General features: G+C 41.8%; 1 protein-coding gene across 5 annotated transcripts in view; it reads right to left on the bottom strand.

Moving 5' to 3' along the window:
• Positions 1 to 20,665, bottom strand: part of PKIG (cAMP-dependent protein kinase inhibitor gamma) — a 119,218-nt gene extending 98,553 nt beyond the window's left edge. For 2 of the 5 annotated variants that reach the window (XM_085002859.1, XM_085002860.1), the window contains exons 1-2: positions 12,047 to 12,120; positions 8,909 to 8,966 (exon numbers count right to left, since the gene is read on the bottom strand). The gene's annotated coding sequence lies outside the window, so the exon portion shown is untranslated. 5 annotated transcript variants of the gene reach the window in all.
• Positions 20,666 to 20,782: the final 117 nt, after the last annotated feature.

Here is a 20,782-nt window from a genome sequence, read left to right as displayed (position 1 = left end):
TTTGTATTTATCATCATTACTCTAGGAGGTGCATCTGAGAAGATGTTGCTGTCGTTTTAGTTAGGAGAGTGTTTGGCCTATGTTTTCCTCTAAAAGTTTTATAATCTGGTCTTATATCTGGGTCTTTAATCCATCTTGAGTTTATTTTTGTGTACAGTGTTAGGAAGTGTTCTAATTTCCTTCTTTTCCATGTGGCTGTCCAGTTTTCCCAGCACCACTTATTGAAGGGGTTGTCTTTTCTCCATTGTATATTCTTGCCTCCTTTGTCATAGATGACTATAGGTGTGTGAGTTTAATTCTGGGCTTTCTATCCTGTTCCACTGGTTTATATTTCTGTCTTTGTGCCAGTACCATATAGTTTTGATGACTGTAGCTTTGTAGTATAGTGTGAAGCCAGGGAGCCTAACTCCTCTAACTCCATTTTAATTTTTCAGGATGTCTTTGGCTATTCCAAACAAACTTTAAAATATTTTGTTCGAGTTCTGTGAAAAACGTCCTTGGTAATTTTATAGGGATTGCATTGAGTCTGTAGATTGCCTTGGGTAGTATAGTCATTTTGATAATACTGACACTTCCAATCCAAGAGCATGGTATGTCTTTCCATCTGTTTGTGTCACCTTTGATTTCTTTCGTCAATGTCTCACAGTTTTCAGAGTATAGGTCTTTTGTCTCTTTAGGTAGGTTTATTCCTAAGTATTTTATTCTTTTTGACGAGATGGTAAACAGGGTTGCTTCCCTAATTTCTCTTTCTGATCTTTCATTGCTGGTATATAGAAATGCAGTGATATCTGTGTATTAATTTTGTATCCCACAACTTTGCCAAATGCATGGATGAGCGCTAACAGATTTCTGGTAGTCTTTAGGATTCTCTAGGTATAGCATCATGTCATCTGCAAATAGTGATAGTTTTACTTCTTCCTTTCTAATCTGGATTTCTTTTACTTTCTGATTGCTGTGGCTAGGACTTTCAAAACTATCTTGAATAGTAGTGGCGAGAGCAGACATCCTTGTCTTGTTCCTGATCTCAGCGAGAATTCTTTCAGCTTTTCACCACTGAGAATGATGTTAGCTGTGGGTTTGTCATATATGGCCTTTATTATGTAGAGGTAGGTTCCCTCTATGCCCACTTTCTTGAAGGGATTTTATCAGAAATCAGTGTTGGATTTTGTCAAGGGCTTTTTCTGCATCTATTGAGAGGATCACATGGTTTTTATTCTCCAGTTTGTTAATGTGGTGTATGATTTGCAGATACTGAAGAATCCTTGCATCCCTGGGATAAATCCCACTTGATCATGACAGACAATCCTTTTAATGTACTGTTGGATTCAGTTTGCTAGTATTTTGTTGAGGATTTCTGCATCTATGTCCATCAGTGAAATTGGCCTGCAAGTTTCTTTTTTTGTGGTATCTTTGCGTGGTTTTGGTATCAGGGTGATGGTGGCCTCATAGAATGAGTTTGGGAGTGTTCCTTCCTCTGCAGTTTTTCGGAATAGTTTCAGAAGGATAGGTGTTAGCTCTTCTCTAAATGTTTGATAGAATTCTCCTGTGAAGCCATCTGGTCCTGGACTTTTGCTTGGTGCAAGTGTTTTAATCACAGTTTCAATTTCAGTACTTGTGATTAGTCTGTTCATCTTTTCTATTTCATCTTGGTTTAGTCTTGCAAGATTACACTTTTCTAAGAATTTGTCCATTTCTTCTAGGTTTTCCATTTTATTGGCATATAGTTGCATGTAGTAGTCTCTTATGATTCTTTGTATTTCTGTGATGTCCGCTGTTACTTCTCCTTTTTCTTTTCTGATTTTATTGATTTGAGTCCTCTTTTTTTTCTTGATAAGTCTGGCTAAGGGTTTATCAATTTTGTTGATCTTTTCAAAGAACAAGCTTTTCGTTTCATTGATCTTTTCTATGGTTTTCTTCGTTTCTAAGAAACACCATCTAGTCTTAAAAGTACACTGGCTATGGAGAATCACTCTTTATAGTCACCCAAATCTGCCTCATGTACAACTAAACATTTTATCAAATTATTTATAAAAACTTAGAAATTGTCATTCTCCAGGGAGTTGAGATCCCCAATTAGAGAATTTACAGCACAGAATTAAGAAGGCTTTATTATCACTTTGATAAGAGTAAAATTAAAAACAAAAAAGAAGGCTTTATGAGCAAAACATTTTGCTCTGTTTCTTTGTTCATAAGGTATCATCTGCCTATATCTCCCCCAGATCCCACCATTTTCAGAGCTACACCAACTAGGTGCTAATCTCTAATATGTTTAACTATTAGTTGTCTCAAAACAAAGGAGACTGATAATCATTTTTTCAATGAGAAGGGTGTACCACCAATCCATATGGAAGCAAAGGCAGCAGCTGAAATGTGAAACTGTGCAGGGAGTACCAGGAGGCTTAACCAATCAACAATGTGAATCATATTTCAGAAATAACAGACATATAGATCAACGGAAGAGAGGAGAGCACCAAAAAATAAACCCACATGTATAGGGTCAATTAACTGTACACAAAGGAGCCAAGAATATAATGGATAAAGGATAGTATCTTCAATAGGTTTGGGAAAAGAGGCAGCCACATGCAAAAGACTAAAACTTGACCACTTCTTACACCATATACAAAAACCAACTCAAAATCTATACGGTACAAGTGAACCTTGCCACAGAAAAGAAAATCATGGACTTGGCAAATAGACTCATGTTGCCAAGGGGGAGGGAGCAGGATGGATTGGGAACTTGGGGTTAATAGATACAGACTATTGCTTTTGGAATGGATAAGCAATGACATCCTTCTGTGCAGCACTGGGAACTATATCTAGTCACTTATGATGGAACATGATAATGTGAGAAAAAAGAATCTATACATGTATGTGTGACTGGGTCACCATGTTGTACAGTAGAAAACTGACAGAACCCTGTAAACCAGCTATAATGAAAAAAATCATTATATTAAAAAAATCAACTCAAAATGGATGAAAAACATGAACATAAGACCTGAAGCCATAAAACTCCTTGAATAAAACATAGGCGGCAAGCTCCTTGACATGAGTCTTGGCATCACCAAAGCAAAGGCAACAAAAGCGAAAGTAAACATATGGGATTACATCAAACTGAAAAACTTCCATGCAGCAACAGAAACCATCAACGAAACCATCTACAGAATGGAAGAAATATTTTCAAATCATCTATCTGATAAAAGGTTAATTTCCAAGATATATAAAGAACTTATTCAACTCAAAAGAAAAACAAACGATCCAACTAAAAAAATGGGCAGAGGACTTGAATAGACATTTTCCAAAGAACACATACAAATGACCAACAGGTACATGAAAAGGTGTGCAACATCACTAATCATCAGGGAAATGCAAATCAAAACCACAGTGAGATATCACCTTACACCTGTTAGGACGGCTTTTGTGAAAAAACAGATAACAAGTGCTGGCAAGGACTTGGAGAAATGAGAATCCTTACACACTATCGGTGAGAATGCAAACTTGTACAGTCTCTATGGAAAGCAGTGTGGAGGTTCCCCAAAAAACTAAAATTAGAACTAACCTATGATCTAGCAATTCCACTTCTGAGTATCTGCCCAAAAGAAAGGAAATGAAATCTCTATTTTGAAAAAAAAGATCTGCAACCCCATGTTCATGGCGGCATTATTTCCAATAGCCAAGTCATGGAAACAACCTATGTATTTATCAACGGGTGAACAAATAAAGAAAAGGTGGTATATTTATACAATAGAATATTATTCAGCTATAAAAAGGAGATCCTATAATTTAAAAGAGCATAGATGAATCCTGAGGGCATTATGCTAAGTGAAATTAGTCATACAGAGAAGGGCAAATACTGTATGATCTCCTTTATATGTGGACTCTAAAAAACAAAAAACAAAAAAAAAACCATACTCACAGATGCAGAGAACGGACCAGTGGTTGCCAGAAACATGTGGTGAATGGGTGACATGGGTGAAGGTGGTCAAAAGGCACAAACTTCTAGTTATAAGACTGGTAAATCATGGGGATACAATGTATAGCACGGTGACTACAGTTAAAAATACTCTATTGTATATTTGAAAGTTGCTAAGACAATAAATCTTCAAAGATCTCAGTACAAGGAAAATTTTAAAAAATGTAACTATGTGTGGTGATGGATGTTAACTAAACTTACTGTGGTAATCATTTTGCAATATATACATATATCGAATCATGTCACAGGCCTAAAACAAATACAGTGTAATATGTGAATTACGTCTCAATTTTTAAAAATCCTTGTAATCCAGCTTTAATCATTTAATCAATAAGGAGACGTTTAAAATATAAATTAAATTCATCATCCAAAAAGAAAGAAAAGAAGAAGAAATAATAATGGCAGCCAATATTTACTCAGGGGTTCTCACAAGCACGCACTATGTTAAGTGCTTTAACTGCATACTCAATCCTTACCACTATATGTTGTAGGTACTATTATTAAAGCACTCACTCAACAACATATATTTATTCAGAATATTTCCAGGATATGGTAAAGTGTTGAAATTTGGCTCACCCACTTACTGGTTGATTCTGAGCAACTTATACTCCCTGACTCCATGGCCACCACCACCACCCCCTGCTTTTTTTTTTTTTTTTTTTTTTTTTTTAATTTGGCTGTGCCCAGGGCATGCAGAAGTTCCTGGGCCAGGGACTGAACCTGAGCCACAGCAGTGAAAACGCTGAATCCTTAACTGCTAGGCCACCGGGGAACTCCAACGTCTCCACAGCTTTAAAATGTTAACTGTACACTATAATCCAAGGTCTGCCTTTCCTGGGGCCTGGTGGCTGCTGTTACTAAATACCCCACCCACTGATGTCAGGGCGGGAACAATACTAGGACTGCCTTTGCTACCACGCGGGCCTGGTTTGTCTGGCGGCCACTGCCCCACTCCTATGCCTCAGAAGCCAGCCCAGGGGCTGGTGGTTTCTCCACTCACCCAGTCCTGACTTCTTTCTCCTCCCCAAACAACTCAAACTGATCAGACTCCAGCATGCCTTTAATGACGCCAGTGGAATCATCTCCCCTACCTCAAGGATAACGAAGCATCAAAAATATCAGCCATGTATGAAAATTCCTGGAAGAGTTCACATTTATTCACGTATTCAACTTGAAGAGTAGAGGATTAGGTCATTGGGGGTAATGCAATTCTGGTTAACTGGCAGTCAACCAAAAAACCCCTTAAATGAAATTCTAAAATAGATCGATACACGGCACTATTTTGTAAGTAGCAGATTTGAACATAATTGGATCCTTGAATGAGAAACTTGCTACATATCAGGGTGATCATCTGAACATTAGACCAACATGGTTTGGAATATAACCCCCAATAAGGAATATATTTCACATCATGGCTCACACATACATATAAAGAGCTGAAAAAAAAAGAGTTTTACAAAGAAAAGCTTATTCTTCCTGTATGATATACACTTTTCCCCACCTGTCCTTTCTACTCTTTTTTTCAATTAAAAAAATATGCTGGTCGAGTTCCCCCTGTGGCTCAGTGGTTAATCTGACTAGGAACCATGAGGTTGCAGGTTTAATCCCCAGCCTGGCTCAGTGGGTTAAAGATCCGGCGTTGCTGTAAGCTGTGGTGCAGGTCACAGACTCAGCTAGGATCTGGCATTGCTGTGGCTCTGGCGTAGGCCAGTGGCTACAGTGCTGATTAGAACCCTAGCCTGGGAACCTCCATATGCCACAGGTGCAGTCCCAGAAAAGACAAAAAAGAAAAAAAAATATGCTGGAATTCCTCTCCCAAATAATTCCTCTACCAACTAATTCCCAACCAACTGTAGGGAACAACCTACAGTTTGAAAAGCACTGATATAGGCAGCCCTTCGCAGTGTGGTTTTGCCAACACCTAAGACCAACCCAGGAAAGCAATATTATAAGTAACCAGTACTGAACGGAGCATACAGATTTATTTTTAAAATATATTAAGCTGAATTATTAATAGCAGTTCTGCAAAAGCTTTCTTTAATCAGGAGACATGGGATTTAACAGAGCAATGACTTGGCATCAAGTACACCTGGATTTGTTTTGCAACCCCTAATGAAACAGTAGAGCTAGGCAATGACCAGTGACAGCTGCTAAAATCATTCTGTGAAAGGCTCATGAGAAACTTACAACAGAGGAATTGTGCTAACCAACACCTGAACCCAATGATCAATCCCGATGCCACACAAAGTGAGAACCAGCCTTTACTGCTTGCTGATGTGACACACGGCACTACCCATAAAGTGCAATGGCCAAAAAAAAGGGGGGGGGGATAGAGGAATACATTAAAGGGATATAAAAAGCCAAATCCAGAATGTGACTAGCTGTACAGAACGAATGACCTGATTCTCCCTCAACAAATAAAAGACAGGGAGGGTTGGGCGGCGGGGAGGACAGGTGAAATTGCTGTGGATTACCAGAAATAATAGGTGGTCCTTGTTTTGATCCCAATTCAAACAAACCAAGTATAAAATGACATTTATGAGATAACTGAAGAAACTGAACACCAAATGGATTCTAGGTAATATTTAGGAATTACTACTGTTCATTTTCCTAGGTGTGATAATATTGTGATTATAGAGGAAAAAAGAGGGGGAGGAAAATCCTTACCTCCAAAATGCATATTAAAGATTAAATGATATGTCTAGGATTTGCTTTAAAATAATCATAGGTGGGAGGAGAGCAGGGGTTAGAGATCAAATAAAACTGACCCCAGGTTGGTATCTGCTGAAGCTGGGGTGTGAACATAAGGTATTTATACTCATACATCTTTCGTACTTTTGTGTATGTTTAAAACTTGCCATAAGAAGAAGCTGTAATAAAAAAAAAATTAAGAAAACCTGGATTCAAACTCCAGAATTTATTAGCTGTAGGAGCTGAGCGGCTTCTTAAATCCTCTGGTCTTCAATTTCTCATCTGAAAATAGGAATGATAATCCCTATCCCATAGGATTGCTAGAAGGAGTGAAATGAGATCACAGGCTCACACTTTTAAGACATTCGGCTCTTAAAAGCTGCAAACGCTTACAAACAACAGTAAGCGCGCTCTCTGCGATGCTCTGGAAGAGACAGACTGATTACAGGTTTGTGGGAGTAGAAACAGGTAATGAGCTGAATCCATTTGGACACAAGAATTTTTGTTTTGAACTAACAGTAACCCATTAATAAGACACTGTTCCCTATTACACTATTGGGTGGGATTGTAAATTGGTGCAACCACTGTGGAAAACAGTATGCAGATTCCTCAGAAAACTAAAAATAGAACTACCATTTGATCCAGCAATCCCACTTCTGGGCATTTATCCAGAGAAAACCATGACTTGCAAAGACACATGTACTCCAATGTTCATTGCAGCACTATTTACAACAGCTAAGACATGGAAACAACCTAAATGTCCATCGACAGAGGAGTGGATCAAGAAGTGGTACATATACACAATGGAATATTACTCAGCCATTAAAAAGAACGAAATACCAGCATTTTTAGCAACATGGATGGACCTAGAAACTATCATGCTAAGTGAAGTCAGTCAGACAATGAGACACCAACATCAAACGCTATCACTGACATGTGGAATCTGAAAAAAGGACAGACTGAACTTTTTTGCAGAACAGATGCTGACTCACAGACTTTGAAAAACTTATGGTCTCCGGAGGAGACAGTTTGGGGGGTGGGGGGATGTGCTTGGGCTGTGGGATGGAAATCCTGTGAAATCAGATTGTTATGATCATTATACAACTACATATGTGATAAATTCATTTGAGTAATAAAAATAATAATAATAAGACACTGTTCACTTTATTGGCCCCTTTCTCCCCAAAGGAGAGTGTCTAAGATATCTGCAATAAATTGAAGGTCTCTAACTTGAGTTGTTTATATTTCTTGTTTACATTCCCAATTATAATCCTACTAAAGGTAGAAAGCAAATTTACAGGAGACTGTGTTAAGATAAAACCGAAAGCAATTAGGAATCAATGTAATCTAAATAGGACTTTGTTTAACATATTCCAGGTGCTTTGAGAAGAACAGATAGGCATCTTTCAGGGCTAATGCTTCATCTCAAACAAGAGGAAATTAGCAAGGGGTCAAGCCTAAGTAACACAAAGGGAAATTTGGCACTATATGGCTTCAGCTTGCAGAATAGGTGGGCAGGAGCCAGGGTGATCTTTCTATGCAAATCTGATTAAGTCATTTCCCTTCCTTTCAATGGTTTCCCTCCGCTTTCAGGAAAAAGACTCAACTCCTGAACAAAAAGGCTCAGGTGGCTCCCCACCCTTAGTTCCTTCCTCCTCCCCTGGGTTAAGCCCCTTCTCTCCACGGGCCCCCAAGGTTCATCCTCCACTCCTTTCTCCCTTACCTCTTAGCTGTCAACTCCTCCTGATTCTCCTGAAATGTCTCTCAACCTGCACACCCCATTTCATTCCTGCTGCCACTGCCCTAGATCAGGTCTTTTTTTTTTTTTTTTTTGCATTTTTTTAACCTTTACTTCCCCATCTGCCCATATAGAATATATCCTTATTGCTTTTTCTGATTGCGAAAGCCATTCATGCTCATAAAAAGAAAAATAAAGCAATAAGGAAAGGAATAAAAATCTCCCCATGATCTCATGACACAGACAAAAAGAACTTATCTTTCTGGCACACTCATTATTCACAATAGCCAACAGGGGGAAGCAACCTAAATGTCCATCTATGAAATGAGTAAACAAAATGTGTTCTTACATACAACATATATACAAAATGTGTATATCTATATAATGGGATTATTATTCAGCCTTAAAAAGGAAGGAAATTCTGACATATGACACAGACGAAACCTGAGGACATTGTTAAGTGAAATAAGCCAATCACGAAAAAACAAATATTGCATGATTCCACTTACATGCAGTACCCAGGGTAGTCAAATTCATAGAAACAAAGCAGATGAAGGCTGACAGGTGCTAGAGGGAGGGGGAAATGTGGAGTTGTTTCAGTGGGTATAAAGTTTCAGTTTTGCAAAATGAAAAAGTTCTGGAGGTTGACTGCACAACCATGTGAATATCCTTAACACTACTGAACTGTACACTTAAAAATGGTTAAGATAAATTTGATATTACGGGTATTTTAGGACAATTAAAAAAGCTGTTTTAAACAACTTGTCTTTCTAGACATTTTGCCTATAAATATGGATGTAGACGCCTAAAAAAACAAGAATAGAAACACACTGCAATCTATTTTTCGCACCTAACCATAGGATGTAAACATCTTTCCCATATATATCGTTCTTACCTCCTTTTTTAATGGCTGATAGTACCCATCACATGACTGCATCATAATTTAACCAGTCTGTTTTCAGTCTTTCCACATTATAAAAACATCATAGTCAACATCTTTGCATATTTTCTCATTCTGTCTCATAACAGACACCTGGTTTTTTTTACATGCCCTTCTTCTGGCATCAACGCCCTGATTTCTCCCAAGGAAAAAAATACCTTCTCCTCATGCAAACACCCATCCGGACCTATACCTCCTGACCTCTAGGCAACAGTTACTCTATTTTAAAGTCTATTTCTAGGTGTTTATTTTTCATGTTGCTATTGTCATCTCACCATTCCATTTTCTGACTATGACTGCTGGCATAAAGCTATGGTTTTTGCCTACCTTATGGTTTGCTTATTTTTAACTCGATTCCCTTGAATTTTCTCAGCAGATAATCATATCATATGTAGACAATCATAGCATTTAGGTAGTGATTAAGGGCAAATGCTCTGGGCTCAGGCAGACCTGGATTCAAATCCTGTGTGACCTTGGCCAAGCATTTTTATCTCAATTTCCTCAACCATAAGCTGGGGATTACACTAGTGGCTATCTCCCAGAGTTGTAAAAATCGTCTTATCACCTGAGACCAGTGCATGGAGAGTGCTCAACACAGTATTAGTTCAATAAGTGTCTGCTATCTGATGAGAAGGAACACATAACTTTCCATATGGACATCTTTTTTTTTTTTCTGGTTGCATTACACATTATAAAAGGTGCAGTCCTTTTCAGCAATTAACTTGCTTTCCACGTCTCAAAATTAAAAAAAGAAAAAAAGATGCCATCAGATTCTTTGCAAAGGATCTGTGCTGTGGATCGCATCCACTCTCACAGTCTCTGGAAAGCTGTGCCATCGATTTTTCCCCTTCATCTGTACTTTCTCAGCCTCGCCCTCACTCGCTGGCTCTCTGCCACCAGCATTTAAATCTGCTCGTGTCTCTCTCCTGCTTAAAATGACTTCACCTGATTCCCCACTCTACAGCCTGCCTTCTCTCGCTTCCCTTCACAGCCACACTTCTTGGAGCTGCCTACACCGTCTTTACTTTCTCACATCCCACTCTCTCTCATCCCACTGACATATTACATTGAACCTTTGGAAGTTGCCGATATTATAGATTCCGCCCCCACCCTTTCACCAAATCTGCTCAATTAAAGTGCTTGGTGACCTCTATACTTACTTATGCAAAAGGCACATTTTAGCCTTTAACTTATTTCGCTTGAAATCTCAGCAGCACCGTCCAGCAAAGTTGACCTCTTCCTTGAGCTTTCATTACTACACACTCTTAGCTTTCCTCCCACTTCCCTGGCCATTTTTTCCTGTGTAGTCTAAGTGAATGGTTCTGTCTAGAGTGTGCAACATAGTGGCCCTGAATGATTTGGGCCTCCCCCCCCCCCAAAAAAAGCAAAATCTCCCTGAATGGGTCTCTTCCAATATTGATTAAATTCCACTTGTACTGAACTGCTTTTGTCTCCACAAAAGTATCTTTGAATATGTGTGGAATACATGCCACGAGGACATGGCATGTATTCCTTACTACTTAACACAGTGTCTGGCACACAGCAGACACTCAATAAATATTTTTTTGCAAGATGAAAAATATTTTTTTTTGCATAAATGAATAGCCGCAATGTGAAAAACAGCCTGGAGGAGTGATGAGACTGAGAAAAAACAAAAAACCAAACCTCTGATCAAACACACACAATACATATTCATCACCTGATTTAAATCCTTTGGTGCGCCCCACTAGACCCCACAAAGAAGCCCAAACGCCTCAAAACTTACAAGGGCAACTGCTTATCTGTCAAATACAGCTAGCCAGACCACTTCCAATCGGTCTAACCAGGCTGTGAAATCCTTGCAAATGTCCAAGAAGTCTGCATTTTTCACCCCAAGACCTTGCACTGGCTGTTCTCTCTACCTAGAACAGAACGCACTCCACCAGCTTCATCTTCCAGCAGATACAAAGGCAGCCTTCATGTCTCATTTTGGAAGTCATCTTCTTTTGGAATCTCTCTTTGACCATTTTCCACAACCTCATCTCCAGCTATTTAGGTGAACTGACTTCTCTGCATATTCACAATCCCCAGTATGTCAAAAATCAAAGCTGGAACCACAATGAATTCCTATTTATACGGTAAAACTGTGGAGTTCCCTGAGAACAAGATGTCTCATTCACTTTTTTACTCCTGGCCATCAGCCCAGGCCCTGGCACACAATACATGCTCAATGATGGACCTCCTAGTAGTAGTGGTAGTAATAATAAAAGCTCCCAAGGATTGAGGACTCACCTGCAAGAATTTGAAATCTAAATATACTTCATAATTACCATCTAAGACAGGTGCTCTCATTATCCCCATTCTGCAGATGGGAAAACTGATACACAAAGAAATCAATCCTCTCTGGCCCCAGAGTCGCACAGAAGCACGTTCTCTATAGTTCCGAGTTATTCCTCGATCCCCAAATAAGAATGGCTTTTTTTTTTTTTAAGAAACTTTCAAATCAGGCCAACAGCCCCCAAATAAACATCCCAAAGCGCTCTCCACACCAACGCCGAGGGTTAAAGGGCACGAGGGGGCGCCGCCCTGGCGCCGGCAGGGAGCTTAAAGGTCAGGCCCCGGTCTCCTTCCTTGGGGTCCCCAGACTCCCAGCCCCTCGCCTGCTGCGACGAGTCGACGCCGGGAGACGCGCGTTTGGGCCGCGACTACCCTCCCGGCCCCTGCTCACCTGCAGTGCAGCCGCCAGCCGAGCCCGGGCCACCGGCCCGCAGCGCCTCCCTAGGGCCGCCTGGCGCCGGCCGCGCTCAGCGGCGCACGTTGCCTTGGCAACCGGAGCTGCCGCTCTCCCGAGGCTGGCGCTACGGCGGCTCGGAGGGGACCAGGAGACTTCGCGGCCCCGGCCGCTGCCCCCGAGCGGGCGGAGGAGAGAAAGCGGCTGGCAGTTGGGATTTTGAGTGGTGAGAAACCCAGGGTGGGGGCTGGCAGCCTGGAACTTGTCGCCGAGGGAAAAGAGAAGGAAGGAAACGTTGGGTGGAAAGGGGACAGCAGGGCAGGGGCAGGACTTGTGTTTCAGAGCCTGCCTGTGCCTCAGTTTCTCTCTCTGTCACCTGAGATGGAGACTATTCCGGGAAGATTTGGAGCCGCAGGCGGAAGCTTGCTAGACTGGGGATATTTAAAGCCGTGAAAACTGATGTGGGAGGGGTGGCACATGCCTCTCTCTCTAATTTCCAACTTGGTGGTGTGACAAAGAATTTTTTAAAAAATAAAAAACAAAAAAACGTGTTTCTTTGGGCTGACAGTGAGCATGAGATCGCCAGATTTAATTTCAATATGAGAAAAAATTTACTTTAACACCAGCAGTTATATTTTCTGGAATAATCCTGCAGATAATATTGGAACATGAGCATAAAAGGTATTCATTGCTCCATTGTGTATGACAGCAAAAAGGCCGAGACCAGTCTAACCGTCCACCAACAATGGTTAGGTAAATTATGGTACATCCATAAAATGGATTGCCACAAAAAAAAAAAAAAAATTAAGAGGGACTGAAATAGATGTAGATACAGTTTAGAATAGACTTATCTTCAAGCTACGCATACAGCCATTGACTGAAGGAAAAAAAAAAAAAAAAGCACAACCAAAAACTTAAGAATTATGTTTTATCTGGAGTTCCCGTCGTGGCGCAGTGGTTAACGAATCCGACTAGGAACCATGAGGTTGCGGGTTCGATCCCTGCCCTTGCTCAGTGGGTTAAGGATCCGGCGTTGCCGTGAGCTGTGGTGTAGGTTGCAGACGCAGCTTGGATCCCGTGTTGCTGTGGCTCTGGCGTAGGCTGGCAGCTACAGCTCCGATTGGACCCCTAGCCTGGGAATCTCCATATGCTGCGGGAGTGGCCCAAAGAAACAGCAAAAAGACAAAAAAAAAAAAAAAAAAAAAAAAGAATTATGTTTTATCTGGCTGACGAAACTGAGGACTTAAGCCCAGGACACAGCCTCTCAGCTGGTTCTTAGAGACTATTCCGAAGAGATAAGGAAGGAACCAAAATATATGAGTTTTTGCAACAAAGATGACTGTTAATTAAAGAAAACCGGATGGCTCAAGTTAAGGAATTTAGAGCTTTTCTGTGTATGGGAGGATGCAAGATTCTGGGCTCACTGAAATCATTCCTTTGATAAGCACCTTATCTGTCTAGGACCAGTATCCTGCTTCTCTCCATCCGCAGTCCCCTCAGGGTGCACAGCTGGGGGTGACTATCTCCATCCTGAGTTCCCTCAGGGCTCACTGTGCCAGGTGGCTGTAGTGGCTTGATGGCTGCAAAGTCCTTTGTTTACTGCTATGGCAGGCAATATTTTTCACTGCACACAGCAAGAGTCTCCGGACTAGCCCTGTCGTTGCTTCTACTCTATCTTCCAACCCTGCCCCAGTCTTTTTTCCACTCAGTAGCCAAAATGATCCTCTTGAAATGTAAACATGATCACATCTTTCCCCTGTTTAAAAGCTTGAAGTGTGCTGAACAAAATCTGGAGTTACTATGGTCAACAACAGATCCGCAAGTGAACTACTGCCCTGGATGCCTGTTCAGTCCCACCTCTCACCATTTTCTTCTCCATGCTCCAGCCACCAGGCTTTGAGGTTTCTAGGTTAAGCATCCTTCTATCTCAGGGCCTTTCCTCTTGCTGTTCCATGCTGGGACCACTCTTCTTCCAGATATCTCCATGACTTGCATCCTCACTTCCTTCAGATTTCTGCTCAAATGTCAAGTCTTCAAAAAGACCTGCCCTGACTACACTACTTAGAGTCGCAAGCACAGGGAACTAGAGTCAATATTTTGTAATAACCTGAATGAGGGGAAAGAAACCTGAAAAAGAATATTTGTATGCGTGTAACGGAATTGCTGTGATGTACACCTGAAACTAACATGATATTGTAAATCAGCTGCACTTCTGTGAACCAGAGGTTGACAATTGCCATCACATGCCATCTGCCTCTACTTGGATTTAATCATGAGCCACTGCAGCTGCTGACCCGCAGCACCCCCCGAGCAGAGCGCAGGGTGAAAATCAGGAATGAAGCACTCTATGCCCTGGGAAAACTGGAAGAACAGATCCTCAGAGAGTCAGATAGTTTCCAGAGAAGATTTTATGTGCCCAATTCTTGCATCTCCTCATACCTAGAAAAACACTAAAAGCCTTCGTGGTGATGTCTGCTCCTTGTGACTGACAGGAGCCTTCAAGAGACCAGCAGCAAACTTCTGTGATGTGTGTGCCTGGCTGCATGCCCCTCCCCCTCCCCTTTATCACACATGTCCTGATAGTCACTGTTTCCTCTTTGGGCTCTAGTTAAGTGGACAAAACAAAGGATGTCACAGTCATCTGAGAATGCAGCCACCTCCAAGGATGAGCTGATGAGCCCCTAGAGCTGTGAAAACTCAGGATTATTGGCCCCCATAGCTGAGGTGCATATCAAAGACCAGACCTCTTTTGTTCCTGCTACCTGCCCTTTGTTGCAAAAACTCCTACACATCCTAGTTCCCCAACTCACCTCCCAGGAGAGTTTTTCTCAGAGCTACCTGAGATGCTGTCTCCTGGACTTATGTCCTAATGTTGCCCGAAATAAAATTTAACTCTCAACTTTCATTTTTTTAAAAAACGACACTTTGATAAAATAAATTTTAAAAAAATTAAGTAGCAGACCCCATCAATTCTGTCTTCTCCTCTCCCATTTTATTTTTCTTCATAGCTTTTGTCAGTATCTGATGTAATTCTATATGTTTGTCACTTGGCTCCTTTCACTACTACAGCATAGATTCTTTTAAGGGCAAGCATTTTATTTGTTCCCTGTTGTTTTCTCAACAGTGGGAACAGTGCCTGGCACATAACAAGAGCTTGGTAAATATTTCCTGAATGAATGAAAAGTTAAGTGAAATAAGCAATGTGCAAACCCACATGGTTGGAATGCAACTGTGAGTAAAAAGAGTGTATGAGACATACATTGCTGGTATGTGCATACATGAACTCTGAAAAGAAATCTAGGAGATGGAGACGAGTAAGCTAATACGTTTTCACTGTAATTTTTTTTTTTTTTTTTGTCTTTTTGCCATTTCTAGGGCCACTCCCACAACATATGTAGGTTGCCAGGCTAGGGGTCTAATCGGAGCTGTAGCCACCGGCCTACGCCACAGCCACAGCAAAGTGGGATTCGAGCTGTGTCTGCAACCTACACCACAGCTCAGGGCAAAGCCGGATCCTTAACCCACTGAGCAAGGCCAGGGATCGAACCTGCAACCTCATGGTTCCTAGTTGGATTCGTTAACCACTGAGCCACGATGGGAACGCCTGCACTGTATTTTTTGTTTGTTTTTTGTCTTTCTAGGGGCACACCTGCAGCATATGGATATTCCCAGGCTAGGGGTCAAATTGGAGCTGTAGCCACCATGCCACAGCCACGGCAACCCCCGATCGGAGCCGCATCTGTGAACTATGCCACAGCTTGTGGCAATGCTGGATCCTTAACCCTCTGAGCAAGGCCAGGGATCGAACCCGCATCCTCATAGATACTAGTTGGGTTCTTAACCTGCTAAACCACAATGAGAAGGCCCACTGTATGTTTTTTTATGCAGTATTTAAAAAAAAAATCAAGTACATGCGTTATCTTTTCAAACAATATATAGGAGTGTAGGTGATCAGATTATTCTACCCTTACATATGCCACTTTAGCATATGGAGAATTTCCAGCTGGAGACAACTGAGGAGACACAGAAAAGCTCTGTGCCCTCTCCCTATAAATGTCCCTTTGTGAAGGTGGCTCCCATCTCCTCTCAACCAGGAAGGCCAAAGTTAAACACAGCAGAAGCTAACCACAGGTGGAGTTCCCATTGTGGCACAGTGGTTAACGAATCCCACTAGGAACCATGAGGTTGCAGGTTCAATCCATGGCCTTGCTCAGTGGGTTAAGGATTCGGCATTGCCATGAGCTGTGGTGTGGATGGCAGACGCACCTCAGATCTCGAGTTGCTGTGGCTCTGGCGTAGGCCAGCAGCAACAGCTCCGATTAGACCCTTGGCCTGGGAACCTCCATATGCTGTGGGAGCAGCTCAAGAAAAGGCAAAAAGACAAAAAAAAAAAAAAATTAATCACAGGAGACACATCTAGGTAGACTCTTACCAGTGAGAAGATCTACAAAACAAACCTTACTAAAACAACTCTTATTTTCTATTAGTTTCTTATATTGTCCTTCCCACAAGCTGTACCCTAAAATCCATAAGCTTCCTTCCCTTATCTTATCACTTCTCTACAAATTTAAAGTGTATCACTCTTGGGATGGACTGGGGGTGTGGGACTGGCATATGCACACTGAGGTATGCGGAGTGATTGGCCAATGGGGACCTGCTGTATAGCACAGGGAACTCTACCCTATATTTTGTGATAATCCATGGGGGGAAAGAACCCAAAAGAGAATGGATGGGTGTACATAATTAACTGAGTCACTATGTTGTACAGCAGAAATTATTACAACATTGTAAATCAACTATACTTCAATTAAAACATTAAAAATAAAAAAAGAAGAAAACATACATGCACCCTGATTTTCATGGCAGCACTACTTACAATAGCCAACACATGGAAGCAACCTAAATGTCCATCTATAGAGAAATGGGTAAAGATGTGGTACACATATGCAATGGAATATTACTAAGCTATAAAAAGAATGAAATAGTGCCATTTGCAGCAACATGGATGAACCTAGAGATTACCATTTTAAGTGAAGTAAGTCAGAGAAAGACAAATATCATATGATATCACATGTGGAATCTAAAAAAATGATACAAATGAGCTTATTTACAAAACAGACTTCAAACTTACGGTTACCAAAGAGGAAGGGGGAGGGCGAGGGAAGGACTGGGAATTTGAGATTGGCATATCCACACTATTATATATGGAATGGCTGGTCAATGGGGACCTGCTGTATGGGGAACAGTTCCCCTGCTGCACAGGGGAACTCTACTCAACATTCTGTGATCAATCTACATGGGAATGGATATGTGTATATGTATAACTGAGTCACTTCACTGTATAAAAGAAATTAACACAGGAGTTCCCATCGTGGCGCAGTGGTTAACGAATCCGACTAGGAACCATGAGGTTGCGGGTTCGGTCCCTGCCCTTGCTCAGTGGGTTAACGATCCGGCGTTGCCGTGAGCTGTGGTGTTGGTTGCAGACGTGGCTCGGATCCTGCGTTGCTGTGGCTCTGGCGTAGGCTGGTGGCTATGGCTCCGATTAGACCCCTGGCCTGGGAACCTCCATATGCCGCAGGAACAGCCCAAGAAATGGCAAAAAGACAAAGAAAAAGAAATTAACACAACACTGTAAATCTATACCTCAACGAAGTTTTTTAAAAACTAACAAAAAACTGCATTTCCCATTGTGGCTCAGTAGGTTAAGAACCATGAGGATTCAGGTTTGATCCCTGACCTCCCTCAGCAGGTTAAGGATCGGGCGCTGCTACAAGCTGTGGCATAGGTTGCAGATGTGGCTCAGATCTGGCATTGCTATGGCTTTGGTATAGGCTGGCAGCTGCAGCTCTAATTTGAACCCTAGACTGGGAACTTCCATATGCTGAGGTGCAGCCCTAAAAAGAAACAAAAAACAAAATTAAAGAAATAAATAAAATGTATTGCTCCTTGTCAGAATGGTATAAAAGCCTCCATGTCTAGCTGGTCTAATCACTGAACCTAAGATGGAAGGGGGAAATTTTTCCTCCTCTGCAGCGGGGAAGTTTTGACAATGCGAATATGGGAGGGGCTGCTTTGGGGAACAGTGAGCTCCCCACCCTGCTGAGGGATTCTTGCAGGAGGTGGGAAATTGAAGTAGGTGATCTCCAAGATCTGCTCTCCCTGACTTTGCCACCTAGATGAGTGAGGCACACTTAACTACTTAGGGTCAGAAACACCGAGAGATGGGAAGGGTCCCACCTTTGATAGGGCTAATGCTTGCAGGTCATAAAGTGAAATGTCCTTCAGCTGCCAGCCAGACCCAATGTTTTTTGCTGAACATAAACAAGGACTCACAGAATATAAGCAAAGATCAGACAAGGCCACTCTGTATTTGCAGCAAGACATAGAGAAGGCCACTCTGAAACCACAAATTTGACTCAACATCCTCCTCTTCTGACTAACATGAGTAGGTCCTGCTTCTTTTTCAATGACATCTGGCCCTGCTTTAATTCTCCTACCTTATGGGTAAAATTAAGATAACAGATTACTGAATTGTCCCTGCTTCTTGACTGTGCCCAATTCAAAACTGTTCCCCACTTCCTTATACCCACCTTAGAGGTACCCAGCACAAACCCAAATATCCCACAGTAAGCTCTTCCCAACTCCCTCTTACCAAGACACTTCATGGCTTCTCTCTCAAATGTGTTCTCCCTGAATGAACAAGCTAAACAACTCTAATTCTTTTAGGCAGTGGGTATGTTCCTGGCAGAATTTGATCACAGGCTTTATCATAGTTTTGGCTTTTTTTCTGCCCAGTCCAATAATACCCAGGCAGGCGGAAGCAAGGACTTTAAGGAATATTCAGTGGTCCTGAAACAACGTGACTTGGGAAGGTAGTTTGGGAGCTGAAAGAGAGAAGGATCTAGGTAGGAATTAGGATCACTTGAGTAATCCTTCCTCTGCCATCAGCCCTTTCTGTGGCTTTCAGCAAACCAGTTCGCTTGGAGTCTTTTTCCATTTTTGTACGACAAGTGTGAACTGGAGACTGGCCCCACCATCTGCCTCTACAAGGCTTGAATCATGAGCCACTGCAGCTGCTGACCTTCAACACCCCCTGAAAGGCGCTCAGGGTGGAGATCAGGAGGGAGGCACTCTGTGCTCTGGGAAAACTGGCAGAATAGGTCTTCAGATAAATATTTTCAGATTTTATGAGTTCAATTCTTGCATCTCCTCATATCTAGAAAAGCACTAAAATCCTTCAGGGTGATATCTGCTCCTTGTGACTAGCAGCAACCTTCTGTAAAATGTGTGCTTGACTGCATGGACCTCCCCCTTCACCAAAATCACATTGACATCCCCCCCATCCCCCGCCCCGTGTCTTTGGAGCAGTTTTTCAGAGCTATCCGAAATGCTCCCTCCTGGGCTATCATCCTCATTTTGCCCCAAATAAAACTTAAGTCTCAACTTTCAGGTTGTCCATATTTTTAAGTCGACAGAAGAGATTAGAATATATTTCTAAGGCTTCTTCCAACCTAAATAGTCTAGGATCCAGACTCTATAGGTTCTCATACTCCCATATAAATGTCCCCCTACACTAATCATTTGTATAACATTGTCATAATTGTTGCCCTATCTACATACCACCTGTTCTGTATGTAAGTAAATAAATTTTCAAAATTTTTTCTTTAAACAGACTCTTCATTTTTACTTAAATTTACAAAGGAAAATTCGAGTTCCCCGCCACGGTGCAGTGGGTTAAGAACCTAACTGCAGGAGCTGGGGTTGCTGAGGAGGTGCAGGTTTGACCCCCAGCCTGGTGCAGTGGGTTAAAGGATTCAGCGCTGCCACACCTGGGGCTACACACCTGGGGCTACGATTTAATCTCCGGCCTAGAAACTCCATATGCTGCAGGTGCGGTGGCCATGAAAAGAAAAAAAAAAATTTACAAAGTAAAATTTACACCACTGTTCAAATGGAAACCAAGCATTGCTTGATAAAAGTGGAAGAATTTCTACAAACACGCACATACACAAACTCTAAAACAAACAGTGTTATTATAACTTTGAATGTGGTTACCTTTTGATGAAATTTGGAAGGAAGCCCTCACTCTGTTAAAAAGGGAGATAAGCAAATATTAGAAAAATATTAAATGCATATTGGTCTTAAACACTCACTTTAATTTGAAACACTGCCTTTCAGTGTTAATGTACCACACATGCATTCTTAGATCCTTTCACCCATCTCAAATGGTTTCTACAGCCCACATTTTAAGAAAGAGTGCCCATCTTTCCTGCTTAATTTGGGCTCATCCTTCAGTTCTTAGACTAAATATAAATCCCTCAGATTACATACAAAGTCCTTCCAGGACTACTCCCCATCTAATTACCTTCTTACATAGAAGGCATTAAATAAACTTTTATTGAGCGAATTGTGCCTCATACTACTTTTTCATAGTTGGCATCACAACATGTCATGGTCCTTTTCTGTTCAGTGCCAGTCTCTTATTAAGTTGGCCATAACTCCTTGAGCACTTCTCCACTCCACGTCTGGACATAGTGGGCTCCCAGGGAATACAAAAGAGGCGGAGGAATAAAACCTGCTCCTTCCGGCACCAGTTTGGCTCCGCCTTCTCCCCCAGGCCCCGGCTGCCTTAGCCCCGCCTTCTCCTTCTACCAATGATAGGTGCCTTCTCGGTAGCGGCGAGAGTGATGGGCGGGGCCACGTGATGACGTAGGCCGCACGTTTCCGGCC

The sequence above is a fragment of the Sus scrofa genome, chromosome 17 (assembly GCF_054392235.1).
Source record: "Sus scrofa isolate SSC_HxYL_T2T_F1_AM1 chromosome 17, Sscrofa_HxYL_maternal_Yorkshire_Landrace_v2.0, whole genome shotgun sequence".
NCBI lineage: Eukaryota > Metazoa > Chordata > Mammalia > Artiodactyla > Suidae > Sus > Sus scrofa.
The sequence above is the reverse complement of the archived record's forward strand: the minus strand, read 5'-3'. Positions and strand labels throughout refer to the sequence as shown.